We start from the raw sequence: 14,077 nt of genomic DNA on the forward strand, positions 1-14,077 counted from the left end.
GCCTCCTGTTACCTTCGATCCTCAGCCGCACTATTCGGGACCACCTACCCGAGATCGGCCGGTTTTGACACCGACAACGAGGAGTCTCGAAATGGTCGAGAGGTAAATATTCATATATAGGACGATAGTATTCGGAGACTGGAAGTGTTCTGGGGGTACCGGGTACGTACTAGGTCACCGGAAGGGGTTCCGGGCAACCCCCGGCAAGCTATATGGGCCTTATGGGCCAAGAGGGGAAACACACCAGCCACAAAGAGGCTGGTGCACCCCCCATATGGGCTGGCCAAATTGGAGAAGGAAAGGGGAAGAAGGAAAGTAAAAAGGGAATAGGATTCCCCTTCCCCTTCTTCCCTTCTTACTCCGAATAGGAATAGGACAGGGGGGAGGTCGAATTGGGAGGACCCCAAGTAGGATTCCTCCTACTTGGGGCGCCCCCTTGGCTGTCTCTCGTCCCCTCCAACCTATGTATATGAAGTGGGGCACCTCCAGAACATAGACCAATGATTGTTACCCATGTGCGGCGCCCCCTCCACAGTTTACGCCTCCGGTCATATTCACATAGTGCTTAGGCGAAGCCCTGCGTGGATCACTTCACCATCACCGTCACCACGCCGTCGTGCTGACGGAACCCTCCCTCGACACTTTGCTGGATCAAGAGTTCGAGGGACATCATCGAGTTGAACATGTGCAGAACTCGGAGGTGCCGTATGTTCGGTGCTTGATCGGTCAGAACGAGAAGAAGTTCGACTACATCAACCGCGTTGTCAAACGCTTCCGCTTTCAGTCTACGAGGGTACGTCGACACACTCTTCCCCTCACGTTGCTATGCATCTCCTAGATAGATCTTGCATGTGCGTAGGAATTTTTTTGAAATTGCATGCTACGTTCCCCAACAGAAATATGGATCTAGATCTCCTCTCTCTTTTCCCCCAAAAACTAGCAAGAATCTATGGAGGGATGGAGAGATAGCAAACTCGAAGAAGGTCAACAATGGGGGGCAAATGCAAGATCAAAGGATAAGGTCCATTGGGGAAGAAGGCCCCCTTAAATAGGCACCCCCGAATCCAACCGTTATGCCCACTGGTCGTGCACAAGCGGTACTACCGCTTGGAGGAGCGGTACTACCGCTTAGCACGGCCAAAACAGCCCAAAGAGGCAGAAAACACGAATAGTAGATCTGCCAGAGAGGCAGTACCGCTCTGAAGAGCGGTACTACCGCTCTACTACCACTCTACTACTGCTTAGGGAAAATAGGCAACAGAAACAAGCACATCCATTGAAACACAAGAGGTACTACCGCTTGAGGGTGCAGTACTACCGCTTGAGCGGTAATACCACTCTACTACAACTTAGAGAAAATAGGCAATAGAAACAAGCACAAAAGACTTTGCCCAAGCTGTAGTCCACAACGGAAGTGCCGCAAGAGTTACTACCGTGGTACTAAGCGGTACTACCGCTTGGGTGCAGCAAAATAGCCCAAGCAAAACAGAAGAAACAGGTTGGACCGAAACAGTCAAAACACTTGCAAATGAGCTTCGAGACTCAAGCTTGTTGGATAGCAGACGACGAGTAGAATCCAACAGCGACTAGATATGGTAAGAAGAGGCAGGGGAGGTATGCCAAGATATAGAAGAGAGAAACCTCCAACAGAGAAGAACCGACATAACCTCCAACATCGAAAACATCATAGAAGAAGCACGAGAACCCTGTTTTTGAAGAACTCGAGCTTGTCATGAAAATGACCATAAGCTCTATCGGAGTAATTGGCCACGGGTTGCCTCATCGGCCCCCTATGGAGCTTCAAGACATCAGTGCCGCCTGCTCCCTCAAGATTCAAAGAGCCAAGCGCCGCCTCCTCGTGGCCGGCTGGTCCAAGCGGCCAGCTGCCAGGAGATGGCAGAGCCCAGCAGGCGGCCACGAGGTGGGCCGGCTCGTAGCAGGAGGCCTCCAGAGAGGCCGGCTCCTAGAAGGTGGCCCTAGGCGTCCTCAAAGTTTGCATCCACATAAATGCGAGGAGACAGGGCGTGGCTACAGCACGCCCTGCCACCCCCAAATCTAGTGTCAAGCGTGGCCACAGTGCGCCGTAACGGACGGAGATCTCCCGCCCGGCGTGGCACTGTTGCCACATTGCCCATGACATCACCCCTATCAGAGGGAGCCATGCTCCCACGACGGGATGTCGGTACGGCCAGCAGACGGTGGGCCCTACCTCCCTCAAGGAGCCAGAAGGCGGCGAGCCCGGACCAATCGGCTCGTAGGGGCCGGCCCCTGACCAGGCGGCTCTCCCTCTCCTTGGAGTTTGTGCGCCATTAACTAGAAGAGACGGGGAGTGGCTATAGTGAACGCCCGCCAGGCGGCGGTACTGTAGCCACGCCGCCCCCGACAAAGCATGCATCATTATCAGCATCGCTAAAGTGCTGAGCAGCCGGCCAGACCCACAAGCGGCGGGTGCGGCCTGTCGGCCAAGTACGAGACAGCCAGCGGGGCCCACCTGATGGCGGGCCCCAGCGGCCGGCGGAGAAGCCGGCGACCGTAGACACTGACAACCGGGGCCTACACCCGGCGAGATTACCTTTGTACCCCTGGGGGTAGGCCTATATAAACCCCCCAGGGCACCCATGCAAAGAGTTCAAACTCTAGTTCATCCACACATGCATATAGAGAGAGGAAGCTAGGGCTAGCCGTGTTCTTCTTCCCCCTCTAGAGAAATAGCTCAAGGAGCAAGCTTGTAACCATCGTTGTTGCTTGAGTGATCATGCGGAGACCCCGCAGAGCAGGAGTAGGGGTGTTATCTCCTAGGAGGGCCCCGAACCTGGGTAAGATTCGCCGGCGTGCATGTCTACGCCTCATCCCGTTTCCTGGCACCGGTGACGTCTTATTAGCCCCCTCCATGATAAACCATCCTTTGGCATACGTCGCACGACACACCCCCGACATTTGGTGCCCACCATGGGGCTAGGTGCACCGTCGTCTGGAGATCTGTTCTGGACGGGAACCCTCTTCCTCCCCAGTGAGCGCAGCCAGCTCGGCACGCCCAATGGCGTTAGCGCCGACGCGCTGCATGGTGCGGAGATTGCCTGTGCAGCGGCTGGCCACGCTGACCTTCTTGGTGAGATCCGCCTCTCCGACGAGCCCGCACCAGGCGCGGGCGCAGCCAGCTCCGAGAGCTGCCTCGTCGATCTCCTTGGCAAGCTCGACATTGCTAACGAGCCCGCCTCCGACCTGGAGTCGATCGGCTCCACCGACCCCATGCTTGTCGACTCCGACACCGCGTACCTCGACGCCTTCCCCACCAACATGGTGATCATCAACGACCCGCTCCCTCGCGCCGACAGCGGCGGTAGCATCGTCACGGAGGTGCTCGTCATCAGCCACGATGGAGCTTCTGGTGGCGGCGCCCAAGACCCGCTCGAAGCGGCGCTGCAAGACCTGTCTGCACCAATTGCAGAAGATGCCGATGCCAAGACGCTGGAAGCTCACCGTGTCTTGCTCGTCGAGAGCGCCAAGAAGTTGGCCACCATGAGATGCCTCTCAGAGGACTACCAGCGCGGGATCGACCGCGCTATTGGCGGCACGCCGGTTGCTGGCGGGCCTAGCTTCGTTGGCACAGTTCGGCAGCGTGGCGCTGCCATCGCCAGCATGTTCGGGGCAGACCGCCCTGTCTATGCCACGCCCACGGAGAACATACGAGCTGCCCAGGCAGCAGCAGACGAGCTGGACAACCTCAAGGGCGACGAGCGTCGCTACATGACGGAGCGTGTCCAGCAACTCATTGACACGGCTGCCGCGCCCAAGAAGCCAGCTGCCGCACAGAAGGACCCGGCCAGCGGGTTGAGAACCCGCCCCCTCGCCGAGATCAAGGTACGACCTCCCGGACGCCGAATGGTGGCATCCGCAACAGATGAGACAAAGAGCCGGCTGCTAGCCGCAGCCGCACGCGCATCACCATCGAGCGCGCCCAAGATGGCCGCCCACGAGCAGTGGAATGATGGGACGATTGTCCGCCTCCTCCTCCTTCTCGGAGGGAGAGGCGTGCTTCCCCGTCGCCTGTTGACCACCCAACTCTCGGCGATTGGCTGGGCCGCCGAGAGGGAATCGGAGAGAATGGTGCCCACCACTGGATCGACCGTCTCAATCGATCCCTGGCGCTAGAAGAGGAAGACGCGCTAGGCCCGCCTTGTTTCGTCCCCTGCATCCGCGACGAGCCCTTTCCCAAAGGGTTCATGCTTCCACAAGACACGCCCAAGTACAACAGCTCTATGAAGCCGGAGGACTGGCTGGTCGACTACTCCACGGCCATCATCATCGCGAACGGCATTAAGCGCGTTGCCGTAAAGTACGTTCCGCTCATGCTCCAGGGCACGGCCAGGACATGGCTGAATAGCCTGAAGCCCCGCAGCATCAACAGCTGGGTAGATTTCACTGAATTCTTTGTCCACAACTTCACCAGCACCTACAAGCGGCCGCCCAAGCCTCACGAGCTTTCGTTGTGCGTCCAAGGCCCCAACGAGTCCACCCACGACTACCTGACGCGATGGGCTGAACTGCGCAACTCCTGCGAAGGGGTCCACGAGGTCCAAGCAATCGAGTACTTCACTGCCGGGTGTCGGGAGGGCACCTTACTCAAGCATCAACTCCTCTGCGACGAGTCGGCCACACTCGACGAGCTGCTGATCATAGAAGACAAGTACGCCACTGCCGACTCTTCCATGAAGTCGGAGCTGCGCGTGGATACTTCTGGGAAGGTGCTCCCTCTGGCTCCTCGAACGCCGGCTGGAGACAACAGGCGGCGCCAGCAGCCGACCGACAACAAGCGCAAGGCCCAATAACCGGCTTCCACCAGCATGCAGGTGGCGACAGTCAAGGACCAGCAACATGAAGGATAACCCCTTCCCAAGCGCCAGAAGGGCGGCAAGCCAGTTTGGTTGCCTGCTTTCTCCTTTGAGCAGACCCTCGATGCCCCTTGCAAGTTCCATAGCGGGGCGAAGCCGTCCAAGCATACCACTCGGAAATGCCACTGCTCGTCCGCATCGCCAAGGGAGAAATACTCCCCCACCGCCTGCTGGCCCGTCGGCTCCGCCTCCCGAGCAGCCGGCCGCCCATCCAGCAGTGGGCGCAATCCAAGATGACTACCCTGAAGAGCATGGCGCTTACGTTGTCTTCACCAGCGTTGCCGACGACAGTCACATCCGGCGTCAGTAGCACCGAGAAGTGAACGCAGTCGCCTCAACTGCTCCAGAGTTCATGCACTGGTCTGAGAAGCCTATCAATTGGAGCCGAGCTGACCACCCGGAAGTGATGCCTTCTCCAGGTTCTTATGCCTTGGTATTGGATGCCACCCTTGCAACGGAGAGGCGAGCTGCTCGTTTTTCCCGGGTTCTGATAGATGGCGGTAGCAGCATCAACATCCTTTACCGCGACACCATGGAGAAGTTGAAGATCAAAGAGAAGCAGCTGCTGCCCAGTCGGACTGTGTTTCATGGCATTGTGCCCGGCTTGTCCTGCTCACCAATTGCAAAATCAAGATAGATGTCCTCTTCGGAGACAAGGATCATGTCCGCTGAGAAGCGATTTGGTTTGAGGTGGTTGACCTGGAGAGTCCTTGCCATGTGCTGCTAGGCCGGCCTGCCCTAGCCAAGTTCATGGCGGTGCCTCATTACGCCCACCTCAAGATGAAGATGCCAAGAACCAAGGGCATTATCACGATCAATGGAGACTATGAGAAGTTGTCCGCCTGTGCTGCAGCCAGCAGCCGGCTGGCCGAGCCCCTCGTGATTGCGGCTGAGAAGAAGCTCCTGGACTGGGTGGTGGCCATGGCCGGCAAGCAGCCGGACTTGTCACCAGAGCCCAAAGAGCAGAGACTGAGGGTTCCTTCAAGCCGGCCAAAGAAACGAAGAAGATTCCCTTGGACCCTGAGAACCTGGAGAGGCACGCTGTCATAGGTGCCAACCTTGACAGCAAATAGGAAAGCGAGCTCGTCGATTTCCTCCGTGAGAATCGGGACATCTTTGCATGGTCTCCCAAAGACATGCTGGGTGTTCCGATGGATTTCGCCAAGCACAAGCTACATGTTAGGGCAGACGCCAAACCAGTCAGACAGCCCCTCCGCCGACTGTCGGAGGAAAAGAGAAGAATTATTGGTGAAGAGATCGGCCACCTGTTGGCAGCCGGCTTTATCATGGAAGTTTTCTTCCCAGAATGGCTTGCCAACCCAGTCCTTGTACTGAAGAAGAACAACAAGTGGCGCATGTGCATTGATTACACTAGTCCTTTTTTGATAAAGCCTGCCCCAAGGATCCGTTTGCATCGCCACGGATTAACCAAGTGATAGACTCCACAGCCGGATGCGAGCTGTTGAGTTTCTTGGATGCCTACTCAGGTTACCGCTAGATCAAGTTGAACCCGGCAGACCGCCTGAAGACCGCCTTCATCACACCATTCCAAGCCTTCTGCTACCTGACCATGACATTCGGCTTGAGAAATGCCGGTGCCACGTTTCAGCGTTGCATGCAGAAGTGCCTCCTCAAGCAACTCGGCAGAAATGCCCACGTCTATGTAGACAATATCGTGGTGAAGACGGAGAAGCGCGGTACCCTCTTGGAGGATCTCAAGGAAACTTTTGAAAATCTGCGCCGGCTTCAGATCAAGCTCAACCCAGAGAAATGCGTCTTTGGAGTACCAGCCGGCCAGCTCCTCGGCTTCCTGGTCTCAGAGCGGAGCATCAAGTGCAACCCTGTGAAGATCAAGGCCATCGAGAGGATGGAGAAACCCACCCGACTAAGAGATGTCCAGAAGTTCACCGGCTGTTTGGCATCCATCAGCCGCTTCATTAGTCGGCTGGGCGAGAAGGCTCTTCCCCTGTACCAGCTCATGAAGAAGACTACTCATTTTGAGTGGAATGACAAGGCGGATGAAGCTTTTCTCCAGCTGAAGAAGATGTTGACCACGCCGCCTGTCCTGGCGGCTCCGGCTGCTAAAGAACCTATGTACCTTTACATCGCCGCCACCAGCCGGGTGGTCAGCACTGTTATGGTGGTAGAGTGCCCAGAAGATGGCAGAGCTCAGCCAGTCCAGAGGCTCGTGTACTACTTGAGCGAGGTGCTATCAACCTCGAAGCAGAACTACCCTCACTACCAGAAGATGTGCTACGGCGTGCACTTTGCCGCCAAGAAGCTAAAGCCATACTTTCAAGAGCACCCAATCACGGTTGTCTACACTGCCCCACTTGCCGAGATCATTGGCAACATAGATGCATCTGGTCGGGTGGCCAAATGGGCCATCGAGTTGGCCCCATACACCATCTTTTACCAGCCACACACCACCATCAAGTCCCAAGCACTGGCCGACTTCCTTGTTGACTGGGCCGAGACCCAGTACCTACCGCCAGCTCCAGACTCCACTCATTAGCGGATGCACTTCGATGGCTCAAAGATGCGCACCGGCTTGGGAGCCGGCATTGTTCTCATTTCTCCCAAAGGCAACAAGCTCAGATACACATTGCAAATCCATTTCGCCGCCTCCAACAATGTAGCCGAATAAGAAGCACTAATACGCGGCCTCCGGCTGGCCAAAGAGATCGGCATCAGCCGGATCCTATGCTACGGCGACTCCGACTTGGTGGTCCAACAGTGGTCTGGTGACTGGGACGCCAAGGATGCAAACATGGTGAGTTACCGTTTCCTCGTCCAGCAACTCAGCGAATACTTTGAGGGGTGTGAGTTCCTTCACGTGCCACGAAACGACAACGAGCAGGCAGACGCCTTGGCACGGATCGGCTCCAGCCGTCAAGCAAGACCAGCCGGCATTTCCCTTCAGTGCCTCCGCAAGCCATCGATCAAGCATTCTTCAGAATCTGAGTCCATCTTTGTGCCGGCTCCTCCCGAAGCAGTCGGATCCGACTCGGGGGCTGCAGTAGCCGGCCCGGGGACTTCAGTAGGCGGCACGGAGACTGCGGCAGTCGCACCCGGCCCGGTGGCTACAACAGTCGGCCCGGGGACTTCACCAAGCGGCTCGGGGACTGCAGCAGTCGCACCCGGCTCAGGGACTTCACAACCCGGGCCGGGGGCTACAGCAGTCGGCCCAGGGACTTCAGCAACGCAGCAAGCGGCAATCGATTCCAACCCGCCGCCTCCCAACCCAACCGCCCTTGTACAAGTGGCCGTAGTGGTAGTAGAAGAAATTCAAGCACCATCATGGGTAGAGCCCATCCTCAAGTTTCTGGTAAATAGAGAGCTGCCGACCGATGAGATCTCGGCCCGGCAAGTGCAGCACTGAGCAGGGGCCTACACGATAGTAAACAGAGAGCTCGTCAGGTGCAGCATTACTGGAGTCTTCCAGCGCTGCGTAGAATCAGAGAAAGGCCAAGCAATCCTCAAAGATATCCACCAAGGCGAGTGCGGCCACCACGCGGCATCCAGATCCCTTGTTGCCAAGGCTTTCCGCCATGGTTTCTTTTGGCCAACTGCGTTGGAAGACGCCAAGGAATTGGTCAAGCATTGCAAAGGGTGTCAGAAGTTCAGCTCCCAGCAACATCTACAGGCTTCTGCACTCAAAACCATCCCCCTGGCTTGGCCCTTTGCCGTCTGGGGGTTGGATATGGTGGGACCATTCAAGATAGCACGCGGCGGCATGACTCATCTGCTCATTGCCGTGGACAAGTTCACCAAGTGGATTGAAGCAAAGCCAATCAAGAAATTGAATGGTCCGACTGCTGTGACCTTCATTGCAGACATCACCACCCGGTACGGAGTACCACACAACATCATCACCAACAATGGCACAAATTTTGCCAAAGGAGCATTGGCCCGTTTCTACGCGACGCAAGGCATCCGACTGGACTTAGTGTCCGTTGCCCACCCGCAGTCAAACGGCCAAGTCGAGCGAGCAAACGGCCTCATCCTCTCCGGCATCAAGCCCCGACTGGTCGAGCCTCTGGAGCAGTCGGCCGGCTGCTGGGTCGATGAGCTGCCGGCCGTCCTTTGGAGCCTCCGCACCACTCCGAACAAATCAACCGGCTTCACTCCATTATTTCTCGTATACGATGTCGAGGCTGTCATCCCAACTGACATTGACTTTGACTCACCTTGCGTCACCACGAACACGGAGGTGGAGGCGAAAGAGGCACAAGAAGACGGCGTTGATCTGCTGGAAGAGGGCCAGCTGTTGGCACTCCGCAGGTCCGCCATCTACCAGAAGAGTTTACGCCGCTACCATAGTCGGAAAGTCAAGCCAATATCCTTCCAAGAGGGAGACCTTGTGCTCCGGCTGATCCAGCGAACAGCCTGCCATCACAAGCTCTCGGCCCCTTGGGAAGGACCCTTCATCATCAGCAAGGCATTGGGCGACGACTCCTACTACCTCATCGACGCACAAAAGCCCAGAGCATGCAAGAGACGATTCGGGCAAGGAATCAGAGCGCCCATGGAACACAAATCTTCTCCGAAGATTTTACAGTTGATTCAGTATGTACCACGCTACCTTTTGTATTAAGTACAGGACATCGGGGCCCTCAAGGAGTGCTCGGGGGCTACTCCTTTTATCTATATGATAAGTTCTATGCCTATGAATGTGTTATTTCCTTATTCCGCCTGGCACCGGGTTCGACCAGTCGGCCCGGGGGCTTGCCGCCTTGTACTATGTCAATGCTACCTGCAATCGAACAAGTAGTGTGCCGGCACCTAAGCCCTCTCTTGCCACAAGCCGCAGCTCATAGAGGGACTGTCCGGCCGGCAGAGATAAAGACAGGAAACGGTGCCCACACGAAAAATGGCTAAGGACTACAACATTTGCATAAGCCAAGTCGGCTCTTCACTCCGCCAACCGGCCGCTGGGCAGCCGGCCGGCCGATTTCTAACTTAATTTGCTACACTCTACCAAATGACTAAAGTACTTACCTTACCAAAACGGCCAAGTACTTGACCCAGCCACATACCGCAGAGCGGCTGTCCGACTGGCAAGGCAGCAGCCAAGGGAAGGCGGCAAAGGAAAAATCCAAAGGAGTAGAAAAGCAAGACAAGTCGGAAATCGGAAAAAGAAATTTTTTTACAGCAAAAGGCCCTTGGCCAGCATTCAATGGAGTTTGAATACACCCCCAGCGGGTGGAACTACGTGGACTTAACAATTTGTGTTCAAGCGATTACAAACAGGGAAAGGAAAGATAACTCGGCCGCCTAGGCCAGAGGAGCAGCAGCCAGATCGGAGGGGTCGGCGGAGGTAGAGGCTCCGGGTGGCGGAGCGGCCGCCTGGTGGGTCTCGGCCTGGTCAGCGTCGGCAGTAGTAGGCTCGCCGGCGCTCCGTCACTTGGTCGAGGCTTGGTTAGGCTGAGACCGGTCGTCGTCTCCACCGTCCGGCGCGTCATCTTCACCGTCCTCTTCCTCATCCTCCTCCTTCTCGCCCTCATCGCTGGAGGCGATCTCCTCCACCGAGTCCTCACCGCCTTTCGGGTTCAGCCCGAACCAGTTGGGCGGCACCTCGGCGCCCGCTTCATCTAGCTCAGGGAGGAAGACGCTGGTGTCCGTTTACTCAGCGATCGCCGCAGCACGGTGATAGAGCTGGGGCACCACCGCCTAAAACTCCTCGCCGGCTTCGGCACGAAGGGTGGCCAGCTGGTCCAAGTTCAGCCCAGGGTACCACCCCTTGACGAACTCCAGGGCTCGCCGTGCACCTGCCCGGGCGGAGGAGCCTTTCCACGCCTCAAAGCGGCCAATGGCCACCTCCAACCATTCGAAGGTCCGGCTGGCGGTGCGCAGAATGGGAGTACCCGGCCAGAGGGCGGAGACCACCTGGGCTCCAGCGCGCTGAAGACGGCAGAGAGCCTGATGCACCGGCTGGAGACGAGCCTGGATGGCGAGCATATGCTCGGCAAGGGTCCCAGGGGTGTTGGGCGCGATTGTCGCGTCAGCCAGCCGCCGCTCATCGCGATGAGCCTTGACGGCTTGGCTGGCGGCAACGGAGTAGCCAGGAAAATACTCTTCTCAAGTGAAGAGGAAAAAAGTGAGAAGTCGGAGGCAGGCTTGTAGGACAAACCGGCAAGAAGAAGAAGGAAAAGAGCAACTTACCATTGAGCATGTCCTCGATCTCGTCGTAGCGGGCCGACAGGGCTTCTCCTTGTCAACCCAATTCGAGCGATGAGTCTCGAACTCGGCCTAGAGAGCCTCCTCCGCGTCTTTGAGCTTCTGCAGCTCCGCTTGGTGCTTGTCCGCTTGGTCAGACGGCTGCTTGGCCAGGCGGTCTCGCTCTTGCTCCATCTTGAGGCGGTCCTCCTCCTTGGCGTGCAGCGCGGTTTGAGCTTTGCCCATTTGCTGGCGCAAGGTGGCATTGGCTCTCGCAAAAGACAAGGGTGAGAACAGGTCAGCAAATTAACAAGGAAAGAAGTAGTTGCCGGAAGATCCGACCCGACTTTTCAGCAGTAGGCCCGAATCTCGGGGACTACACCCCGCGGGTGCGCTGACGCGCCCCCGCGAAGGATTGAACAATTCAACAAAAGAAATAAGAAAAGGTGGTTGCCGGAAGATCCGACCCGACTGCTCAGTAGTCGGCCCGAATCTCGGGGGCTAGACCCCGCGGGTGCGCTGGCACGCCCCCGCGAGAATGAAGAATGGACTGCTTACTCCGGCTGTCTGTCAGCTCGGCGGTCCGCTTGTCCAGCTCCCGGACTTGGGAGTAGTAGGCAGCCGCACGAATGTTGTGGTAGTCCTGCCACAAAATCAATGGTCAGCACTTGGAACTTGCCTTTAAGTTCTGAGCCGCCTGCTCAACAGCCGGCCCGGAACTTGGGGGCTACACCCAGTGGGTGCGCTTGCGCGCCCCCCAGAAGAATGCAAAGATTGAAAGCCAAAGCATAAGGAGCATACCTGGACAGCGGCTCGCGACGCCAAGAACTTCTTCATATAGTCCTGGAGGGCGTCGCCTTGGGCCTGAAGCAGGGAGTGGACTTCCTGTGCAGCCTTGTTCAGGATGCCCGTCCCGCCCCCAGACGTCCACTCCCGCGGGACGGCACTAGTGGCCTCCGCTTCTGGGGCCGCGAGCTGGAGGCTCCGACTTCTTGAGGCCGCGGCGCTGAAGTCGCCTTCCTCACATGACGGGAGTCCCCCCCACCACCAGGTCGCCGCTGACTCGAGGCGCCGACGGCGCGTCAGGCCGACTGCCCTGAGCCTCGGCAGCTGGCGTCTGCTGGGATGCCTCCATCCGTGGGATGACGGCATCGCCTCCCTCCCTCTGCATGATTGGCTCGTCGTTGCCGGCCACTCCAGTCAGCACCTGGATCCTTGTCGCCGGCGGCACGGAGCGCAATGGAATGACCAGCTGTGGAACCTGGCCACCCACGGCTGCTCCCGCGTGTGCTTTGGCGGCCGTGTCTGCCTGGGCCTTGGTCGCCTACTCCTCCTGGGCCTTGGCCACGGCATCGGCCTGGGCCTTGGACGCCGTGTCCGCCTCCTCCTGCGCCGCCTCGGCCGCGTCCGCCTTCGCCTGGTCCACCCTCTCCTTCTCCTCGCGCGCCTCCCGCATGTTCTTCTCCGTCGCCTCCCGGAGGTCGGCGAGCGGGTCTATGCAGCGGGTGTTGGTAGAGCCCTCCATCCCGCCGACGATGGAGGCAAAGGCCGACCGCTCAAGAGAGAGCGGGGCTCTATTCACACAAGAAAAAAAGAATTCAGAGAAGGTTTACGAAAAAGACACAGAAAGGACAAAGGAAACACAAAGAAAGATATGCACTTACGCGGACACCGTCAGCGGCTGCTTCGGGGCCCTTTGGAACCGGGCTGCCTTCGCGGTGGCCTCCTCCCGCCTGGTCACCGCGGCCGAGCCTTTGGGCTTCTTTGGCCGACCGCCTCGCAGCTGCGTGCTGGCTCGGCGCTTCGGTGCGCCGCCTGGTGCGGGTGGCGCCGCTGAGGACCTCGCCCCCGCCCTGTTGGCAACCGGCTGGCGGCGCGGCTCGGCCACCTCCTCGTCGTCATCTAGCCATGTCTCGAGGCCGCCTCAAGCACTGGAGCCGCCCGCCCCATCGCCGCCACCTATGACGTCGTCTTCCAAGGCGGCCGCCCCCAAGTCGGTGTCGTCCGTGTCGCTCACCGCTCGGTCCGGCGGGTACTCCTGGCCTTGCGCCGGGGCGTCGGCTGCCTGCTGGGTCGTGAGGAGCTGCGACACACCCGACTGATCAGTCGGCAAAGCAGAACTCGGTAGAAGAAGAAAAGACCAAGAAAGAAAGAAGAGTCGGGAGCTTACGGCAGGAGGCGGATGCGCACGAGAGTACGGCCGCTTGCTGAACTGCAAGTCCGACTCCGAGAGCTTGAGGTTCGCGATCTCTTTCACCATGCGGGCCACCTTCGTGGCCGGCATCTCCCGGGTGGACAGCCGGCACGGGTCTCGGTGCCCACTCATCTGACTGATCATATGACGCCGGCCTTGGAGAGGGAGAACCCGGCGCACCATGAAGGCAGTCAACAAGTCGGACGCCTGGAGGCCCTCCAAGTCCGTCATCTCCTTAAGACTGGCGACGACGACGGTGGAGGCGGGCGACAGATGCTTCGGCTTGAAGGTCCAGTTGGTGCGCAGCTCGGGCGGTGGGCCGGCTTCGTAGGCCGGCAGGTTGACGAAGTCCAGCGCTGGGCTGACGTTCTTCAAATAGAAGTACAACTTCTGCCATAGCTTGACGGACTGGGTCAAGGTGATGGACGGGAAGCAGTTGCCGGCTCCTGGGCACCGTACCGCGACGAAGGCGCCGCACTGAGCCGCCTCGTCCTTGGCGGGGACGCCGAGTTTTGTGTAGAAGAACTCCCCCCACAGCTTGAGTGTGGGGAGAACGCCGAGGTAGCCCTCGCACAGTGTGACGAAGGCCGATAGCAGCACCACCGTATTCGTTGTGAGGTGGTGCAGCTGGAGATGGTAAAACTGGAGAAAGGAGCGGAGGAGGCCGCTAGCCGGCAGGCCGAAGCCCCGAAGGAAATGCGAGCGGAAGATGACGTGCTCGCCTTCCCCCGGCGCCGATGAGATCTCCTCCTCAGGCGGGACGCACGCCTTGACGTAGCCCTCGCTGGGCAACCGCCGCGTGTTGCGGAGGTAGGTGATGTGGTCTTCAATG

This window comes from Aegilops tauschii, chromosome 2 (assembly GCF_002575655.3).
Source record: "Aegilops tauschii subsp. strangulata cultivar AL8/78 chromosome 2, Aet v6.0, whole genome shotgun sequence".
NCBI lineage: Eukaryota > Viridiplantae > Streptophyta > Magnoliopsida > Poales > Poaceae > Aegilops > Aegilops tauschii.